The sequence below is a fragment of the Berghia stephanieae genome, chromosome 3 (genome assembly GCF_034508935.2).
Source record: "Berghia stephanieae isolate SIO BIC M18660-M18661 chromosome 3, UCSD_Bste_1.3, whole genome shotgun sequence".
Taxonomy (NCBI): Eukaryota; Metazoa; Mollusca; class Gastropoda; order Nudibranchia; family Aeolidiidae; genus Berghia; species Berghia stephanieae.
In genome coordinates, this window is record NC_088362.1 from 49,921,538 (window position 1) to 49,937,325 (window position 15,788).

General features: G+C 36.8%; 1 protein-coding gene across 2 annotated transcripts in view; it reads left to right on the plus strand.

Moving 5' to 3' along the window:
- The first annotated feature begins 222 nt into the window (after positions 1 to 222).
- LOC144967931 (uncharacterized) overlaps positions 223 to 15,788 on the plus strand; it is a 39,656-nt gene continuing 24,090 nt past the window's right edge. The window contains exon 1 of one of the 2 annotated variants that reach the window (XM_078905720.1): positions 223 to 689. The gene's annotated coding sequence lies outside the window, so the exon portion shown is untranslated. Of the gene's footprint in view, positions 690 to 2,761; positions 3,123 to 15,788 lie in introns of those variants that run through there. The other variant, XM_078905722.1, reaches the window with a different exon arrangement.

The following is a 15,788-nucleotide window of genomic DNA, read 5'->3' on the forward strand; positions in this document are numbered from 1 at the left end:
AATATGTTGTGAGAAACTTATGGCTGGCAAAAAAAAAAAAAATTAATAACCACGAATAGAAGTGTGACGTCAACCGCATTCTTTTGATTGTCATGAATGAAAATAATGTTTTGCCTCAACACCCCACGTAAAATCAAATCAACGACAAACCGACCCCGCCTCGCTTTTCATACTGCAAACCCCTTCCCCCCGCGCTCCTTCACCCCGACCCACACAAGTTATGAATAGCCTCTCGTACCTGTAAGGTAAGTTTTGGATTCAACATTTTCGGCCAGCCTGCCTAAATGTTTGCCTGCCGCTTGCAGACGACATACGACGCTGACACGAGTTTAGAAAGCTTACAGTGGTTACAGCTCAAAACTTTCAACACCCAACACATTTGACTGACCGTTTCATGTCGATTCCAGATTGTTTCTCTGGTTTCAAGTGTCCGTGTAAAACTTGGTAAAGTGTTCACAAGTTCTAGAATTGGATAATTTCATGTTTAACTGGAAACTCTGTCGACTTTTTAATCGTTCAAATCGTGAGGATATCGAATTACGGAGATAAATCCAGCCACCTGTGTGAATATTCTAGGCGTTAACGGGTATATATCAAAGGGACTGTTGTTATTGTGGTTTTACCTCCACGCCCGTTGTGCGTCACTGGCTTGTGTTTTCTTTTCACCACATCGGGTACCTATTCCTGAGGTAGGAGTCCATTTAGTGTCCGTTCTTCATATTATTTTGTGTAGATGAATTATATTGGCACCGTTTTTGTGTGACCCATTAATGCCATTAATGGATTTGTAAAATTATAAAATCCAAATTTCTTACCTCGGCTTTATGGCACCGGCATAGATAAAATAAAATTAGGACCTATTTTACTCTTTACACCATGTAAACATAAGATGTAGGGCATTTTTATTGTTTGCGCCTCTATCTACCCTGATACCTTTCTGCAATCAACAGGTGTTCATTTAATGGAGTAACGCATTAAGTGTACATATTTGTACAATAGTCTACACTGCCTTTTGCCAAAAGGTTAAATGGATCGCTTGAGTCGAGAGGGGTAATGTGTCCAATGTTCCTTTCTCGGGGAAACAATCCCAAATGAATAGAGAACGATAGAAGATGGCTGACAATCTTGAATTTAACAGTGTATCAGTCAAAAGGAAAAGTGAACAGGTTTTGGTAAAAATACAAGTCACTTTAATTTTGTTTGTTTGTTTTTTTTTTATTCAAATATGGATTTTGAGGTGGTAACCTTTATGAGTTGGGACTGAGATGGTCTCAAGTTTCAAGTGGGTTCATATTTTTCAATTAGTTCCTGCTAATATTCAGGTGCCAATCCAGTTATAACACCAGTCGCTTTGCATTTTGAGCATTGCTGCACTGCACCGCAGTATAGTTCTGTGGATGACTTACACAACACCACGTAAAGTCAGGAAATAAATTTGAATAAGCTTGGTCTGTAAAATTTGGACTTTTAGAATGGTAAACGGTAGAAGGAAGTAAATTATGGTTACATGAAATGTATCTTATCTATTGATTTCACAATCCATGTTCACAGCTATAAAATTTACATATTATCTTTAATCTTTACAAAGATAGCGGGCGATGAAAAACAGTTGACACACAAAAGACTCATTCTCTCTCTCACACACTCTCTCATTGACACAGACGCACACATATAACACACACACACACACACGCACGCGCGCGCGCATACAAATAGATATTTGTAGAAATAATATAGATATAAATTAGAGATAAAATGGATAGATAAATTAATATAAAGATTGATAGACACACAGAGATTGACAGACAGACAGATAGATAGATAGATAGATAGATAGATAGATAGATAGATAGATAGATAGACAGATGGATAGGTAGATAGGTTGATTGAGAGAGAGAGAGAGAGAGAGAGAGAGAGAGAGAGAGAGATGGCTAGATAGATAGATAGAGATGGCGAGATATATTGAGAGATCGGTTGATGGGTGGCACGACGTACGGACGTTCTTTCAAACCTGGAACTTTTTTTTTCCAAGATGAGGGTCATTTATATCTATTGATATTTGAAGGACGAATTTTCTGGCCAAATGTTCAAATATGTGTCTTTCCCAAGTACACCAGTTGACTGGTTATCTTATTTATATCTAATCTCGCGTTTTTGATTAGCGGATCATCAACCATTGTTTGCCGTGAAATCTTTTTGTTGCTTGGAATCTGTCTCAAGGATAATTTTGATATCTAGAGCGTGTCAAGATGGCTAGAAAATGGACTTTGGAGATGAAGTGACCAACTCTCTTGCCTTCTTAAGTACTATAAAATGAGTTCAACGCTTCTTCTTCTTCCTTTGATTGCCCACAATCAATTGGTTGATTATTGTGGCAAATATGAAACTGCTTTCTAATCTCTCTGTATTCCTTGTTTATAATCGTTAGTCTAAAATCAATTTCCAGGGACATTCAGGGGTCATCAACGTTGGTCAGTGATGGTTTGTGTAAGGTCTAAGTATTTGCTTAGCAACTTGCCACAAAAGCATCAATTGTAGTGGCTTCGGTCACTTTAGCGTCAAGCTGGTTCCAGTCTCTGACCGTACGCGACTAGAAGGAAAAACCACGCTTTACGCATCCATCTGTTAACTCATGACATTTATCTGTTATGCCTTGTAAACAATTGGTGTTCTACTTTTTATAACTTAAAAACTGTTTTGAGTTCGATTTGAGGCAAAATTGTTCGCTTGTTGTTCATTTCTGTGTTGTTCTCTATTCCAGAGATGTAATGAGACCACTTGATAGATGAAATAGTAAAGGGAATAGACAGGGTAGAGGCAGGATTCCTTAAACCAAACAAGAACATTCAGACACGAGGAAACAGCAAGAAACTGAAAAAAGAACGTTTTAAAACAAATGAAAGAAGGAACTTTTTTTCATCTAGAATTGTAAATAACTGGAATAAACTACAAGAAACCACAGTATCAGCAAAAAATTTGAATAAATTCAAAGCAGAGTTGGAGATAAGCAACACCCTAGGAAACAAGTTCAATTATAAAAATTGGTCCAATCATTAATAGATGAGGAGGAGCGAAGGAGACTACACCAAGTCTAAAAGCTCTATACAGAGGTATCCAGGTAGGTAGGTATCCAGGTATCCAGGTATCCAGATGTTACCGTGAAGGTGATATGTCAATATGCGTGTGTTTATTTGTTTGTTTGTTTTCAATCTAGAGACACGCGTTCCTCTTGTGAAACATACCACTGGGATAATGTATTAGAAATCACCCTTGCTTTGAGGATTTATTTGCCGATGTCTCTGTGAGACCCAAACTCGACTCAGATTTCTGTTTCTATTGTAATGACAGTAAGGCTACAGAATATATTTCCGACGGGGATATCAAAAAAGAAAACAGTGGTAATCGAGTATGGTGTACTCGATCTGACAAATATTATTCAACACGGAACTTCTAGACAGCTGGAGGAATTTTTAACAAATTGAGTTTTCATATAATTCATCACTTTCTCCAGAGAAACAACCTTCTGGCTAAATTTTTTTATAGATAGTATGCGCTTGGCTAAGAAGCTCATAACATTGCCATCCGGAAGTAAAACGGACCAACACACAAAACTGTGTATCCATGAACGTTTATAGTCGGGTTAATACAGTTCAGTGAGCATTACTCATAAACACGGATGGCAAAAAACAATAACAAAGACGCGAGTGACGTCATCTTCGAACTATCTATAGGTTTATAATAGATGGAACGAAATTGACGCCACTCAGCTCTCTGTGGTTGCTTTAAGCCAACCATTTTTATGATTACTTCTCACTAAATTCTAGCAATCGGACTTTACAAGTTCAAGGTTATACATAGTTTTGTATGTTGGTACGTTTTATCCTGATGGTAGATATTGTGAGCACTGTACCTAAACGCACAACATCAATAGTCTGATATGTTAACTCTTGTTTGGTTAACTCCCTTATTTCGCAAGACTCTGGGTGGTTTTCAGGGCTTATACTATTTATTTCTATTGCGGACAGCCTTCAAAACGCATTTTGGTGAATCATAAATGTGGAAACTACGTTGTTTAATCGTATTTTCTCAATGGATGGCTGATTCTGGGGGATTTGAAGAGGATTAGCCTTGTTGATATTCTCATAATTTTAATTATAATTTATGTGTTTATTTATGGTCATCATCATTATCATCTTTATCATTATCATCTTTATTATCATCTTTATCATCATCATCATTGTTCATCATCATCGTCACCATCACCATTATCATCATCGTCACAATCACCATTATCATCATCATCATCATCATCATCATCATCATCATTAATCATCATCATAACCATCATTCATCATCATCATCATCATCATCCTCATCATTAATCATCATGATAATAATCGTCGTTGTCGTCGTCGTCGTCGTAGTCGTCTTACATCGCATGTCATCGCCGTGGCTATTGCATGTCTGTACCGATTCTAGTCAAAGATGTAATTATGTCGTATGTCATGTTTTGCGTCATCGCCACTGTTGGAACATATCCAAAATCGTTTAGAGAACCAGCGATCTACACCAAACGTGTAGGGCATTAGATACGATCACGATCTCGAAGGTTATGAAGAATTATTATTGGCAGCCATCTTATGCATTCATCACCCCCCCCCCCCCCCCCCCCCCCCCCCCCCCCCACCCACACACACACACACGCCGCGCCCCCATAACAAACAGAGCCTTGTAACTAATAATATTATAGTCATTTACAAAAGAAACTAGATGGCAGTTTTATTCCGCTAATAGTTGGTTGGACCATTGGTTCAAGAATATCACTGTTGTATAGGTCTGAGTGCACTTCTCAGTCGAGCATTTTTGTGCAAAAAATGGTCACCTTTGGCCGAATTAAGGGTTTGTGACATTTAAAAATAAGCTCAATGAAGGTGAACGTTTGATGCGACAATTGCTGTGTAGCAACGCTTATTTAAATTAAATAATATCTGAAATATTTTAGGTGCACATTTACATGTAATTTTTGTACCGACCTGTTTGGTGTCCGCAACTGCTCCTCACTTGTGTCAATAAAGGCATGCGATATATCAACAGATAGAAACATTTAATTTGTCTTCTTTTAAAAGATGTAGTAAGCGTAACAATCTGTGTTCTCTTTATGTAAGTTAATAGCAAATTCAAACTGTCCAGTTTCTTTTGTAATTGACTAGGATATATGCGTGCCGTTGTGTCTACATAAATATTAGATCCTGATGTATACATGTTATTAGTACATAATGCGTTAGTTTGAATTATATTTGCAAGCTCTCTCTCTCTCTCTCTCTCTCTCTCTCTCTCTCTCTCTCTCTCTCTCTTCTCTCTCTCTCTCTCTTCTCTCTCTCTCTCTCTCTTCTCTTTCTTTCTTTCTTTCTCTCTTCTCTCTCTCTCTCTCTCTCTCTCTCTCTCTCTCTCTCTCTCTCTCTCTCTCCCTCCCTCCCTCCCTCTCTCTCTCTTTCTCTTTTTTCTCTCCATCTCTCTCTCTGTCTCTCTCTCACGTCCCTTCCCTATATATGTTTGTGTGTGTGCGGGGGGGGGGGGGGGGGGGCTGTATTTGGGTGTTCTGGGCTGTGTTCTTAATGTTTGAGTTTGCTCTGCTACTGTTCCCCAAAAGGTTGCATTCCTTCGTTAATTGCAGGGCCCACCTTTACTGCATCAGACCGAGGGAGGGAGAACATCCTTAGCACTTTTGTCAATGTTTGAATTGTTTTTATCAGACCAGGTTTCTCCGCTTTGTCATTCTGGATCGAAGAAGGCCTTAAACATTCTGGACTCTTCTCCGAAATCCGAGTCAGGCTTCGTTGCTCTAGACTGCAATGCCAACAGTTCAGTTCATAATACCCGAGAATTTATTAAAATCTTAAGTTGTTTTTTTTTTTCTCGATTATTTGGCGTTTGTATTTTTGTTCAGTCAATCGAATGCAGTTTTAACGTAGAATCTATCTAGTACATAAATATATATATTGTACATAAGATCGCGCACTGACGCCAAAAGACCTAAAAGTGTTGTAAATATTATAATTTCTAAAAGCAAAAAACGAAACATAAAGAGTGTGATAGAAAAGAAGGAAATCAATTCATTGTATCGTCTTTAAGATTTTATTTCAAAGAATTGCCATGCTAGACGTCTATATGATGAGATTATTAACAAATGCCTATTTTTTGTGCACATTTGAAAATCCTACATCTCTCTTTAAGATCGATAAGGATTGTGGAGGAAGGGTTAGGAAATTGCCACTTGCTTCTCTCCTTAAATGATGGTAACACACATATTATGATGTATTGTTAAAAGTTATTTGGCAAATAAGATTTTTTGATTTATTTAACTTGAAGTCACCACTAGATAGGTAGTAAAAGAAAGATGGAAGTTTTCGTTTCAACCGGTTCACTTATGCTCAGGCGTCAATAAAACTGTCTCTTTCTTTTTATTATTAACCCTCTCCTTGCTTCAGCCACTTTTTACCGCCTATGAGAGCGAGACACATCTCTGCCTATGTCGCAACTTCGTGTCTTGTCCCTGCAGGTAAACAGGGCGGTGACTGTTAGTGCAATCCGATGGCTAAATGGAAAGTATGATTTTCTAATTTAACCTTGGTTAGTATGCATATTTAATCTTGTAAAATATATATAAATTCACTCATAGTTAGAAGATAAATATATGCAGCTTTTGGATACCAAAAAGATTTTAAAATAATAATCCTGTATCCATTTAAAAGGTCATTCACATTTCATGGGTAATAATGGAGAGTCTTTTATGTCGAGAATTATTGTTTGTTCAAAAGCGTGCGTTGTTTCTCATTCAATGTATTCTTACCCAGCCAAGTGCTCAGTGATGCTTGTTTGGTTTTAAATGGTTTTAAATTTGCGATGTTAGATTAAGTCGTGTTTTTTTTTTTTTTTTTTGTTTTTGGGATTTTTTTTTTTTGCTGTGTTTTTATTTATTTATTTATTTATTTTTTTTTTTTTTTTGGGGGGGGGGGGGGGAGGGGAGGCCACACGACAAGCAGATTTTTATAGATTTTCTTTTGTTCGTAGATTTTTGTTTAATGTAAGCTTTCATTCTTATTTCAAAAGGTCAGAGGGAACAATGAGAACACGGACGAACGCTTTTCGCATTTTACCAATTACGAGAGGGTGGAGTCGCAGAATGAGAAGGTACTTGATTAATAGAGAGGCACAGTTGACGTTCCAGTCACCAAAACTAAGTATTTTAAAACTTGTCGGCAATGTTTTGATATAGGCGTTTACAAACGCATGGTGCCGTGCACACTGAAGGGGTGATTGCGTCTTTTCTTTGGTGGCCGTGACTTGCAAGTCATTCGTTTGTCTTTTCTGTTAGACCAGGCGGGAGAAGAAGACTTGTGAACCGGCTTCCAAACCCTTTGTTGCTTTTTTTTACACTATAAAAGAATACGAAAGTGCTTCGTGTGTGTCCAGAAATGTTATCGCTCATCATTTCTTACAAATAATGGTGTTAGCAGACTAAGATCAAGGGTTTAGAATCTCAAACGTTTGAACGATAACCGCTTTACACAAATCTAGTCTTTTATAGCCATTATTATTGCTTTTTACACACACGGGCATGGAGGGCAAGAAAGAAGGCTCTTCACTAGTCTTTATCCATTCTACATACATCCTCATGACTCGTCCACCTTCTGATCTCTCCTCGTCAGATGCAAAGCGCCGACTGGGTGGGGTTCCTGGCCTCCCATAGTGGGCAGGGTGGCACTTACTCTGTCTTATATCCCCTTATGTTATCTGTTTTCCAATTTGCTTTCTGTTTTTGTCTTGGAATGAGATTACTTGGTTTTGCCCTGGCCCTGGTCGTAGTGCTTGGCTGGGAGGGAAACAGTCAAATGCATAGTTATTGTTTTGGGAAATGATATTTTTTCCTTGTAAATCATCTGTTATTTATTGGTGTATTTGTTATTTTGAATGTATAATGTAAGAATTAGAATGTATTCCTCTTAGTGGGATCTTGTGCTGGTGTCTGGGTGCGACATTTAGGTGGTCTCAAACTAAGTACATTGATGATGTGCTCTTGGAGTCTACATCTGTTCTCTATTTGAACCTTTCCCTTTGTCTTACTTTTACCCCAAGTCCTTTAAATTCTACATCTAAAATCTTTTTACTATCCAATGTTTTTTTCCTTTTTACTAGCGCTGATATGAGCTAAGTGTGTCGCAAGCGCCGTAAAGGCCATAAAAACATAAACAAAGCGCCGAGTCTTCCATTTCCCAGTGACACGATTCTAGAGTGGTTTTACATCTATCCACACGTTCCCAACGAGAACTCAAGGAATTCAGTCGAGAATCATAAGAGGCCAATGTAACCATTAATAAACTACCCGGCTAATCCATCTTATTGATTTCCACCCATCGGACTTTTATTGAAACTTGTGTTTCGCTGTGACTTCGAGGTACGATCGAGCTACGATCGAATTTCCTTACGACATGACCTATTTGACTAAATGCCTTTCACTCAAATGACTTATGGATCAGACAGCTTCGGCAATTCATTCTTTCAATTCTAAGCTGTAATGGATCTCCGTGAGCCAGGAGCGATGTCTGTGGTACTTTTGCAGTCTGTTGTCGATGTTAGTTTTGCTCAGATCTGAATTAAGAGTGACTTGGAAGTCTCTCTCTCTCTCTCTCTCTCTCTCTCTCTCTCTCTCACACACACACACACACACACACATACTCCCTCTCTCTCTCTCTCTCTCTCTCTCTCTCTCTCTCTCTCTCTCTCTTTCCCTCTCTTCCTCCCTCCCTCTCTCCCCCTCTCTCTCCTCCCCCCCCCTCTCTCTCTCTCTCTCTCTCTCTCTCTCTCTCTCTCTCTCAATCTCTCGAATGTCTTAATCGTTTTTTAAAATCAAGTACACAGACCGATTCGCATAGGCTTCATCCAGGTTCTAAAGGTTAATAATATTAAGCAAAGATCACATTATGTTTGGAGAAATCGTCGATAAAGCTTATTCTTTTAATTTGTATTGCTATAATATGATACTTTTTGTACTATGTGCTATGCTTCATTTCACGACATAGACTACAACACTGATGCACTGGTCTGGAACATGTAACTTTTCTTTGAATCGGATTGTATAGGATTGCCACATGATATTGTCGAATGCTTTAAACACTTAAGTCATTCATGTTTAGTGACCTCTTCTCCTCCTCCTCCTACTCTCCCTGCTCGTTCTCAATCCCACTCCTGATCATTCTTCTTCTTCTTCTTCTTCTTCTTCTTCTCCTCCTCCTCCTCCTCCTCCTCCTCCTCCTCCTCTCCTCGTACTGCTAAGTAAATCAATTTCTGTCATAGTGCATTTAAAGCGTAAGGAAAAAAACTAACGTAGTAAATTATGTAAAGAAAGAAAGTAAAAGAAAATTTTGTGTGAAACGAAGTCAAACCTAATTCACACTATTGATGCTATGCGTTAAGTTAAATATTCACAACAGTTGCCAGCCGGATATACAGCACTAACACACAAAACTATGTCAATTTTGAAGTTTATAGTCTGAATTATATAATTTAGTGAGAACTAATCACCAAAATGCCTGTCTAAAAACATTAAGAAAGACTTGAGTGACGTCAATTTCGTTCCTTCTCTGGATAATCACTATTCGTAATTTGTCATATCTGAAGACAATTTCTCATTATTAGTCACTGTCACCAAGTTCCTGTTTAAAAAAACAAAACAAACAAAACAAATAACGGTTACGGTCTGTTACCTTGCATTGGCCATTTTACGTGAAATTGACCAACGGCTAGTCGGTTAAATGGACACACACTGGACACATGGCTATATCATTGTATGCATAATGTAGGTCTAGAAGAGTTGAGTATAGCATACACAATCAGAGGATCAAGACAAAATCTGAGCTGTCGGTCAAGGGGGGACAATAAACACATTCCCCATTCAGTGGTCGTCAATATTGTGTCACCGTTACAGTCACGCCCTTGTGTATATTATTAATACCTTAATTTTGAATACAATGGTGTATTGGTGTATTGGAAAATCGTCACATTCGTTACGATACAACCAACAATTTTGTCATTCTGATTTCTTTTGCACATCCCAAAATTTAAAGAAAATTTGTTGTTATTGCTATAAAAACTTGACACTGTATTATAGAGATCATTTTGCTGAACAATATTGTGTATAGAATGTACTTGTTGGTTTTCTGTTTGAGTAAGAAAAGTCTATTTTTGTGTTGGGTGGGCGTGACGTTTTGGGGGAAACTCTGAAAGTGGGTGGTAAGGAGAGAGTTAATATCCAAGTTTGGTTCTGTCGGGGAACTAACTTATTCATCGCCTCGAGCACCGTGATAATCATTATGATATTGGTAATAGTGATTACGATGATGATGATAATGATAATAACGACGATGAGATGTGTAGGATATAATATTATAATATATCATGAAATATAGTATTAACATCTCGGTTTGGTTCTGTTAGGGAACTAACTTATTCGTTACCATGGGTACAGTGACAATAATAGTCATATGTATTGATAATAAACATAATGATGATAATAATAGTAATAATAATAATAATAATAATAATAATATAATAATAATAATAATAATAATAATGATGATGATGATGATGATGGTGATGATGATAATGATAACAATAAGTAATAATGATAATAATAATAATAATGATAATAATAATAATAATAATAATAATAATAATAATAATAATAATAATAATAATATAATAATAATAATAATAATAATAATAATAATAAATAATAATATATGATAATAATAATAATATAAAAAATAAATATGATGATCATGATGATGATAATGTGGTGATGCTGGTGGTGGTTATGGTGATGACGATGACGATGATGATGATGATGATGATGATGATAAGGAGGAGGAAGAGGAGGAGCAGGAGGAGCAGGAAGAGGAGGAGGAGAAGAAGAAGAAGAAGAAGAAGAAGAAGAAGAAGAAGAAGAAGAAGAAGAAGAAGAAGAGAAGAAGAAGAAGAAGAAGAAGAAGAAGAAGAAGAAGGAGGAGGAGGGGGGGGGGGGGTGGAGGAGGAGGAGGAAGAGGAGGTGGCGACTACATCATGGAAAAAGGCACCTGTCTTAACTCGTGGACAGGAATGTCCTTTGCATTTTCTGGGTAAGACTTTTAGGTCATATCAAATAATTAAACATGTGACAAGATCGATTGCTCTTGACATCACTACATAATTCCGTCGTCCACTTTTGTCTTTTTTTTTCTGTTCTGATCGACTCTCCCAGCATATTCTTTTACTGATATTAAGATAAGATTCAAGCGTCTCAAAGGCCGTAAAGCCCATATAGAAGAGAGGGAAAATAATAACAAACAAAAATGAACTAATAAAAAAAAAATAGTCACCTCAACACAAAACACCTGGCCGTTTACAGCGTTGTCTCTGTCCGGAAAAAAAATTGTAATATCTCCTGACAGGCGTCATGTCTCGTACTACATGTTACTTGTTGCTGTTGGTCAGGGACCCCTTGTAAAGCGCTTTGAGCACATTTAGTGGATATTGCGCTGTATAAAAGCTCAATTTTTAATATAGAAAAAATGTATTGTAACCTAATATATAAAAACATCCATTTATTATGGATAATATAAAGCCAAAATATGATCAATGCTAATTCCAAACATATGTCTCTAATGTCATTTTTTTGGTTCGAGTAAGCCCTGGCAACGTATTGTTGGCTATAAATTGACAGGCGGTATTCGGTTTTCCTTTCACTTGACGTCATATCTCATCGACTTCACCAAAACGAGCCACAACCGTGATGCAATTTATTGGGCTCTGTACTAGGACTTAATATACCCTATGTCACTGCCTCTGTAGATTCGTAGTCCGTTATCTCCTTATATATTATGAAGCAGTTTAGGTGTGCATCTCCAAATAAATAATAGATCTAATTGAGCGGCTTTGTGGTCTTGTGGTTTGACACTCGGCAGGTCCATGGTTCGAAACCTGCTCTGGGAGGCTCAAAGTCGATTTCTTGGAAAAGGCTCTATTCTCACGTTTTCTCGCGTCACTCATGTGTAAAATGATTACCTTGTCGTTATACCCGTTGTTCCTGTTGAAAAAATGGCATGTTACGTTCTACTATTAAATGTCTCTGTTGGATCAAGAACCCTATAAAGCGCGTTTAGCACATTTGGTGGATATTGCGCTATATAAAATATCTCAAGGGTTAAATTGTGACCAAGAAATTCAGTTTTGTCATCAAAGGATTAAGAAGTCAATGTATTATTTCTCTGGCCCTGGTTTGGTATGTGGGATTACCGTACGGTTTGAGATTAACTCTGGACTAACGTTAAGTGTCATAGTATTTCATTGTGTGAAATGCTGACTGAGGCCTTTATTATAATTATGACTGTAACGTGTTTGGCTGTTTGTTATGCTTGGGTCCAGATTGGTCAATTCTGATATGAAAATTAATAATAATAATAATAATAATAATAATAATAATACTAATAATAATAATAATAATAATAATAATAATAATAATAATAATAATAATAATAATAATAATAATAATAATAATAATAATAATATACTTTATTCATCCAAAAAATGGAAATTCGTTTACAGACGTGGCATGCATAAAAATGTATAAACACAAAGTGGCGCAAATTCAGAATTCAGAACACAATGGCGCCTGTATGAAATTCAAACATTTATATATAGCTCATCTCGCGGCTGCTTCTTTCTACGAAAAGGCGTCACATTGCTTCAGTACAAAATGCAATATCGAACCAGCGAAATAGCATTGCGAGTTCTTGCTTTTGCGAGTTGATATGCGGTTGACCTCACACTTTTTTGCCAGCCAAAATTATGAAGAGGTCTTACCCTCGTCGATTCAGGAGATTGTTAAGTGGTTGAGTTTACTTATAACATAACACTTTTTGAAACTCCAAGACGCTTTGTGCCATACTCTGGAAAAAAAAACCCATATTTTAAAATTTGGCCAGAAAACTCGTCCTTCAAATATTGATCGATTTTTGAAGGCCGAGTTTTCTGGCCAAATTTTAAAATATGGCTTTTTCAAGAGTACGGTAGCATTGTTGTTACAGCTCTATTGGTGAATACCATACATAGTGTATCTTGTTAGATTATCTTCAATTTATGAATTAACTTTTCAACTGCGGGGGTAAATTTCGTTCAAGTCATACTATTCTATAAACGAAGGCCTAAACATTTTCACCACTTGGGCTGAGTCGGATCGATATCACTGCTCTTAAAGTGAAAACTGCAAGTTCTGGTGTTATTTTAAAATAGCTTCGAACTACGCTTGCCAAGGGTTAACAGTCCCCTCCCAATGCCTTCCCTTTTGATAAAATTACATGGATTATTATGTAGTGAAATATAAATCGGATTGAACATGTCGCCATGCTTAGATAATTTGAAACAGATAAGGCAGTTGTTGGAATTCTAAAGGTACGCCAGGTTGTCTGGGCGATAAGCTAGTTGAAAATGTAGTATTTTGATGTGTGCTTGTATTTCTGTGTCCCTTTGCTTTGGTTTCTCGCTTGATATTGGGAAAATGTATTCTAAAAAGGTTCTAAAGGTTTTGTATCTTCTTTATATATATATATTTTTTTTCAAAATAGCTGTGGGTGGAATCCTCATTGACTGGGAAACGGTGTGCGATCCTGGCCTGTGGATTTTCTTTATCTGTCAACTATCTTGCTATCTCTTCTTTCTACAGCCTGTTTTTATCCCATTAAATCACTCGTCTTTTCCACGTTGCTTTGTATCGTTATTCCAGATGGGACTTTAGTTTTGTTTGGTTCCTGTCTTGAGTATTTTTACTGAGAAGAAAACAATCATGGGTTTAACTTAATATGAGGGATATCTTTTTTTTCCGTATACATCCACGATGTTATGATATTGTAAGGTTTTTGATATTTTACTATGCATTTTATTAATAAATTAAGGAGTAGGCACCGGTGTATTATAAAGATCTGAACAAGTCACAAGAAGAGAAAAAAAATCCAAAAAAATCAATCGACCCTTTTAATGGGAGCGATCTATATTCAGGTTCACATGTAACCGCGTCATCAATCACATGATTTGTTGCTATCCAACGATTGGCTATTTCTGAATAAATGCAAACACGCTGCTTTGTTTACAAAAGTTGTCAAAATACTCATTGGTCAAGCTGACAAAATGCCATATTGTGATGTTGGATATTTCGAAAATTGGGAACACTTTCTATTATGTAGCATTCTGAGCACATTTAGCATTGTGACCAATGACTCGAGCACATGAAAAGATAATACAGATCCTCCTCCCTCCCATAGTCCTTAAACAACGTCCAACTCCCATAAACAAAACACAATTAACTCTCTCAAATCCACCCCCATTGAAAACCTAACAAATTTGTTCGATTTCCCATGCATATGAACTCGAGAGAGTTTAACAATCCTTAACCGTTGTAAATCTCCTAAAACCAAAACAAAGCTTTGCGGTAGGAGGGAACACTTTTTTGATATAATGCATTAGTTCTTCGGTTAAACCACATTATCCTATCATGTCTGAGATCCGGATATAGCGTATAAGGCGATATTTTGTAACGAATCGATGGCATGACAAAGTTTTATTGTATTCAAACATTGTCCAGGGACGCCGATGTCGGCGATATAAGCGAGATCTGTAATGTTCCAGCGGTATAACGAGTTTTTACTGCGTGTATTGTTATAGTTTATGATTTTAAATGTTCTGGAATGTTCATGACTATAATTTTCTTGTATAGATCCTGTCATCCCTCACCATTGTCATTACTGTCGGTTGGAAACAAATCAAGCGGGGGCTGCTGTCTAGGCATTGGGGTGTGTAGGATCTATTGTATTTAATCACTGAAACTTGTTGTGACAAAATAAAGACATTATGACGATAATGTAATAACAACACAACATGTTAAAAGGAATGCCAGATGAATTTAGAGAGCTTACAGGGTTCAATATTATTATTTTAAATCACCATGATGCCGGCGTTCAACAATGATTACGTGTGGTGGACACCATAATATACATACCAGAAAATAGAATGGTAGGCTAGTCTTTTTAAAGGCTGGAGTAGTAATGTTGAACCAAATGGACGTATTTAATGGGGATATTTTGAAATGCTATTATTGTAGTATTGTTTGTTTGTTTAGGGGGTTGATATTTTTTTAATGTTTTTTGTTGTCGTTGTTTTGGTTTGTTTGGTATTTTCTTTTCTTATGTTGTTTTTTTTTAGTCTATTTTGTTAGGGGTTTTTTTTTGTTTGGATTTTCTTCTCACGGACTTTTTAGTTTTAATTCAACAAGTAAAAACTTGTGCTACAAACTGAAGTCAACTTTGTTTTATCATCTAGTTTATTTGTGACAAAGACGGTAGAATTTGGATAAAGTACGTAATGCATTACTCAGTTAAAATTAGGAAGGCCCTCTTTATCATTGATAAATATAGAAGTAAATGCAGTGATGCCTAAGTATATTTCTTAAGAGGAAGGTGATTGATCTGACATGAAAACGTTCTTCATTATGCATGTCCATCTAGCATTTTAAAACAGATAATATCTTTATAGATAGTATGCGCTTGGCAAAGAAGCTCACAACTTTGCCATCCGGAAATATCATAAACCAACACTCAAAACTATGTGTAACCTTGAACGTTTATAGATAGTATGCAGATGACGTCACTCAGGCCTTTGTTATTGTTTTTGCCATCCGCGTTTGTGAGTTGTTCTCACTAAAC